General features: G+C 34.4%; 1 pseudogene; it reads left to right on the forward strand.

The window, feature by feature from the left end:
• Positions 1-6,631, forward strand: part of LOC105500597 — a 13,418-nt pseudogene extending 6,787 nt beyond the window's left edge.
• Positions 6,632-6,997: the final 366 nt, after the last annotated feature.

Here is a 6,997-nt window from a genome sequence, read left to right on the forward strand (position 1 = left end):
CAAACTCCACCACCCGGTTCACGCCATTCTCCTGCCTAAGCCTCCCAAGTAGCTGGGACTACAGTTGCCAGCCACCATGCCCGGCTAATTTTTCTCATTAGTAGTAGAGGTGGGGTTTCACCATGTTAGCCAGGATGGTCCAGATCTCCTGACCTCGTGATTCACCTGTCTCAGCGTCCCAAAGTGCTGGGATTACAGGCGTGAGCCACGACGCCCAGTCGTATGTTGTTATTTCCTAATGAAATTATTTACAATCGTGATCATTATTACATTACATGTAATCAGAGCTATATATTTAACAATTATTGATATACTAAAATAAAATTATAATAAGATAAAAATCTTACTTGCATTATACTTTGTACTATGTGTCACTTAGTTGTTTTATTCTATACCATTAACTTGATACATAGAGAAAAGATGTACATATAAAATTGAAGGAAAAATATGTCTACATCATACATGTGTGTGCTTGTTTGCACATACCAGAGAGATAACGAAGAGTTAAGTTATGACTCTTTTAAGAGTTAATAGTTAGCACATTTGTCATCCGGAGTGGTATTTCTAAACATTATCCAGGGTCCAGGAACCAATTTCACTAAAATCATTTGAGGTACTAGAGAAAGAAATACACCTTAGCCAACCTTCTGCATTGCACCATTGATCTATTGAATCACTGTCTCTTTGAGTAAAGCAAAATATTTTTTAAAAGGAAATTATAATGTCCACTAAAGTTTTGTAATCCTTAATTTATCCTGATATATTGTTTTATTTTCTTTGTACCTTCTTATTTTCATGTAACTTTCTATTTATTTTGGCTTTCAATAATCGTTCTGTAGTTTTCATAGGTTTTCACATGTACTATCTAATATTATCTATATAACGAGATAAATAGTAATTTCTTAACTCTCTTTTATTGCCAGAAAACATAACAACATAAATTTTATTCGTGATATTTTCCGGTTGAGTAGATCGTTAAAGCCTGTTGAACGAAATTGATTCCTGTTAACAGATTCTGAGGAAAGCACAAGTTGTGGTTCCTTACTTCCACTCCAATATCAAAAATAATAGAAAATGTTACTTGAGATTGGATTATTTGGAAATAGCTAGATATAACCTGGGGGTTAATTTTTCTTGTATCATTTATTTTTATAATTCTCCAAATTGATATAGAACCATAATTGTTTTGGTTCCAAAAAACAAATATTTCAGATTAGCCCCCCAAATAGAAGCTTTTGACATATATTTTCTTCCATCAACTTTGATTTCATGAGAAAATTGGAATTTATAGTCTGAAAAAATGTAATTCCCAGAATTATACTAACACCAATGATTTTTCTGTTACGAATCAACAAGTTATATACACATACCTTTATATGTTCACATACAGAAAATATTTATTTTATTTATATTATTTTTGTGTGGTAATAATAAAACTCACTGTTCTGTAGAACTTTAGGCGCTACAAAAGGGATGCGTTCATATATATTGACTAATTTAATTCTTATAATAATTTTATAAATTGGTATCATTATCACCATTTCAATGAATGTCTGAGGCTCAGAGTTGAAGTGACTTCTTTAAGACAATGGTGCAGGTAAATAATACGACTGTTTAGTCTTCTTTTTAATGATTATATAATTGATAAAGTTTGTTGGCTGCAAGTCTGTCATTTACTTTATATCTTATTTTAAAAATTATATCCAACCTCTGATTTCCATTGTCCAAAAAATAGCAGAATGTTTTTGGCTGTCATATAATACAGTCAATTACTATTTTATAACTTTAAATGACATGGCCAGGGCTTACCGTTAGAATATCATCTAGAAGACTCTACTAAATATAAAATTGAACTTAAAAAGTGGGAGAACTTGACTCACTGTTCCCTGGTATAATGATTCTAACATGGATTTTCATTCCACTTTTTTCATAGTATAGATAAATTCTGAGATTGCACTAATGAGAGAATTTTGAGTTTACAAGATAAATAAATTAGATGTTTATGTCTAATTGCATCCTTAAAATATAAACTAGGTAAACAAATGTATCCAAGTGGAAGAAATTATTTATTAAAATGTAAGAATTAAATACCAATAATGAAATAGGATAAACTATTATCATGCTTAGGCCTTTAAAACTTTTTGGTCATTTGAATTGACGTATAGACTTTAGAAAGAAGTCCTGTTGCTCTTTATTTGTAAACACATATTCAATATTTCAGACATGTTATTCTAAGCCCATTTTAAGTGCAGAATTACTAGCTGGCAGTATCTATCTGAGAAACACAGAGTCTGTCTCCATCGATGAGTTTGCTTGCAATTGAAATATGCCACCTTTTGATGACTAATTTTAAGAATAAAAAATAAAGTATAAATAATTCTTTCTGTTTCTCTGCTACATTCATGAGTACACACATACACACACACACAGAAAGAGAGAGGTTAATTTTTAGAGGCTTGACTCACTCAGAAATTATTCAACTTTTGGATAATTGAGAAGTAAATTAATTTTAAAAACCTAGTCCTATTAATTGCTGGCCAATGTTGAGGGCCAGAAAAAAATTCGTATCAGTGGATTTATTATCGAACTTTTCTCCAATTGCATGATGTGCTTAACTGCACTCATCAATTTGAACACAGGTATAGGAGAGGGAAAAGAAGGGCTTATCCAGGGTTTGGAATTTTTGTCAGTGGATATGGCCTGAGGACAGAGGTAAAGAAAGCTAAAGATATCTTTAGGATACTGTCTGAAATAATGTAACATTACCTCTAAACTGAAATGGAGAAGGATTTAAGGCTGGAGGGCCTTGTGGATTTTAAAATTTAGAGGTGATAAATGTTGGGGAAGATCCAATGAGGATAAGCAATGTAAGTATGTAAAGGAAGTATTTGCAGAGTGGCATGCCTCAATTTATGATTTTAGAGATGAAACTGTGTATGTGTGATGTGCCTAAGGATGTAAATAGTTTAGGTGCAGTGCAGAAATTATTCAATGAATTACTCAGCTCGTAACATTTCATCAGGAGTAAGTGGGGAGAACACACTGAGAGCCAAACACAAATACTTTGCAAAATGAAAGCGATAACAATGAGAAGTACTAGTTAGATGGTGATAGACACAAGTGATAAAAGCTTCTGAAAGTCAGAGATTTTTACCAGAAAGTGAGGGAGTGAAAGATTAGAAATGGCATTAGGGATGTTGATTGAGAGCGTGGATTCCAACTCATGATATCTGCAGATGGGTTTGAGAAAATAACTACGTTAAATTGAGAAAGCAATTGGGGAAAGAGAGTTTACACTAAAAGTGAAGAGGTGAAGTAATGCTTAGTGAAATGGTTATGGTCTGTGGGCAGATGACTTATTCCTGACTCACATTCCCACAGACAGCGACATTTTTCAGAATAACAATTCTAGTCTCTCTACCCATCCTATTTACTCCTTCCTACATAGTGGACTGACTTCACTGAGTGCTGAGGTTGGAAATGAGCTGGGCATGTGTGGCTTGGGCAGACCCTCCACACCTCTTGTTTGAGGGATCTTCCTCACGGCACAGAAGATTTGTCATGGTCTCCTTTGTTTCTCTGTATAGTAAGTTTCAGGGAACAGGTCTTTGGTCAGAAATATGGAGTTGTAGAGCTCAATGTGTGATTAGAAGGTGTATGGCTAATTCTGAAGTGAAATGTTAGCAAACTCTCTTGCCTGAATATCTAAGCTCCATATTCTCCAAACGTGCCTTTATAAACCTAATATTGGGACCTCCAGCTAAGACCCATATTCTCCAAACTGGCTCTTATAGACTTAATATTGGGCCTCATATGTTTGTCTTTTATTTATTTATTTTATTTATTTATTTTTTGCAAATTTGGGGATGAGGAGAGCCCTATTTGTATTCTCAAATTCCAAGAACAAAAGGATAATGAAAAACTAAAACAAAAACAAAGGACTAGCAAAGAACAAACCAACCAGGATGAGTTTGACTTCAGGAAAATGCCACCAAGAGAATCATCAGCGTAAAATCCTAGAAGATAGTGGTCACGTGAACCTAACAGAATTCAGTGGAGATTTGGAAGATTTAGGCAGCAAGTTGGCTGAGGAGTCAGGTTTGTCTTTGCTTCTGGTCTGCAGTGGTGGTAATATTTGCCAGTGAACAGATAAACTCTAAGTGAGAGTAGGCAGGGAGGAGCAATGATCATAAAGCATATGGCTCTCCACATGGTAGAGTCAGGTGGCAGAAAGGGATCCTTAGCTTTTAAAGGTTTGGTATCTGCTAATACTCCATATTTTGATCTAGTCAGTTTTCTGAGTTAAGTCAATATTCCTTAAGGACCGGGATGACATCTTTAGAATGAAGTCCGAACCATTCAATACAATCTACAAAACTGTGTTCTTTGGCTTCAGCTTTTCCTCATCCTTTTGACTACCCAACCACAACCTCTAACCCAACCAATTCCTTTGTCATTTACCAAAACCCATATGAAAGACAATTTTTACCTGTCAGAAGCACCTCCACTAGTTGCTGCACAGATAAGAGGACAATATCAAGCTGGCCCATTCATTGTAAGTATGCTACCTCTCTGTCACTGAAGACTTGCATTTTGGAAAGCGAGAAAGACAAAAATTATATTTAAAGGTATCTCAGCAAATTTTGAGATTTTATGCATTCATTTTCTTGCTTTTACTGTTACCTCTGCCTCAAAACTCAGTTATATTTTCTATCAATTATATCCGTCATTTATTTTTTCAAAAAATATTTATTAAGCGCCTATTATATGCCAAGATTCCTAAAAGATACTGAAGATATAGCAATAAATAAGCATCCATTCTAGTGCAAATATGTGCATAAGAATCACCCTGGTGCTTTAAAAATGCACATTCCTAGGCTCTACCCTGGATGCATAGAATCAAAATATCTATGGATGAGGTTGAAAAAATGGGACTTAAGGAAGGTTTCTAAGTGATTTAGATTACTCCAATGTATAATAATCATTAAGCCAATGTAAAAGACAAACTGACAATTAAAATTCACTGGCATGGAAGAGCGTAAGGATGAATTTTGTACACCAGAGTAGCTTATAGGAGAGGCATTTTCCAGATGAAATAAAGTCTAAAATGACATATCAAGGATGAGTAGGACTTAATCAGATGCAGTTGGTAGGAGAAAGGAGAAAATGTTCTCAGCAGAATTAAATGGATAGACAAAGGCTTAGTGAGGAGATAAAGCATGGTCACCTACACTTGATTCTGAAAATACTTCAGCATAGACAAGGTGCATATTTGTGGGGGGCAGGAGAAAAGTGGGACAGGAATAACAAGAAATGAAACCGGGTAACAAGAAAATAGCCAGGTCATAAAGGGGCTTTGTGAAGCATCTTAAAGAGTTTATATCTCATTCTTAGAAAAAATAGGAAGACATAGAAATGCTTTAATTGGGGAAGGATGTGAAAGCACTTACATTTTTAAAATTGTGGAGGTTAAGACTCAAAGCTTTTAACCAGGCAGGGGGACTGTTAATGGAACCTGGGACAGAGGTTCTCCAAATAAAGCACATGCCACCTAGGGATAAATAGGACCAATACCACTGGCGTAGAAAGACAGTATTTGAACTATCTATTCATTTGTAACTTCTTGTGTTGTACATTCTGCTGCACTGTTTTCTAATTGTGAAGCATATGATTGGCCAAAGTTTCTTGCAAAATTTAGAAACAAAATAAACATACACATTTTGGAAATTGTTGCTGAATGTTTCTTACTAATATATATTCATGATCAATAAAAGCTTGGTGTACACTGTTCTAGGCAAGAGGTGATATCAACCTGAAATAAAATAAAAGCAGAAGAAAGAGAAACATAGATGAACCTGAGATGTTTATAAAGTACAACTGATAAGATAAATATCAATTCTTGTAAGTATGAATTAAGGAAGAAAGAAGAGTTAAGGATAAATCTTGATACCTGGTTTACACAGTTGAGTGAATGATAAAAGGTAATCTTTTCTGACATGAAAAAGCATAAACCATAAGTAGAAAAATATATTCCAAATGCGTGTCTCTGCAAGAAAATGTAGAAAAATGAAAGTTAGAGCTGCTGGGATAAAATGGTTAAGCCCATTAAGCTTTGTTTTGTGATATTTTGATATATCCAGCATTAAAGGTTTCAAAATGCTTTCAAGAGAAACTCAAGGCAGTTTGAGGATTTATTCCAGCCAATTTACTAAGGAATTCTGTTATGCTTTGAATGATGAATAATTGGAGTCTCATTGGAATAGAGTAACAACACACCACCCCACAAACTCGGTGTTTTCCTTGAATATAATGAATCTAAGTTTTCGTGTAAAATGACACATGCCAGTTACTTTTAAATGTGTATGTGAAGACTGGGAATAAAACTATTATATGTTGTTAGTTTTAAAGGCATATAGTAAACAATAGTAAATAAAAACATAATAAGGGAATATGAATGTATTTATGTAATATATGCATACATATTAAAATAATTTCTTAAACTCTCTATTTTTCCTTACTTCAGATACTAAAGATTATGCATCTGACATGTAAGAAAATTACTTACTCCAAACCAACACGCTGTAGAGTTGTGGATCAGCTTTCCAATTTTCTTTACCTGCCCACAGCATGATTTCTTTTAGGCTCAGAGCTGCACTAATTTGCATGCTGAATTAAACCGCTTCATCACTTTGACTTTCTGTCATAGGATCATAGCTGGAGAGGATTGAAAAAAGTGGACAGTGCAGCTGGGAGCCAGAGGCATGTGTTATTGCTTGCACTGAGTTGTGATAGTCTCTAGTGAATCATGAAATTATAGAATGTTAGCACAAGGAGCACCTCAGCAATCATCTAGGCCAACTTTTTTCTTTACATAAAGATCATCTGCATTCAGAAAGGGTAAGCGACTTATTTAGATTCATATAATCTCTACTGTCTGTCTTTTTCCTCTTCTTTCTCTTTTTGTTTTCACACACCTATTTGATTCTTTTGTTTTCTG

This window comes from Colobus angolensis, unplaced genomic scaffold (genome assembly GCF_000951035.1).
Source record: "Colobus angolensis palliatus isolate OR3802 unplaced genomic scaffold, Cang.pa_1.0 Scaffold67, whole genome shotgun sequence".
Taxonomy (NCBI): Eukaryota; Metazoa; Chordata; class Mammalia; order Primates; family Cercopithecidae; genus Colobus; species Colobus angolensis.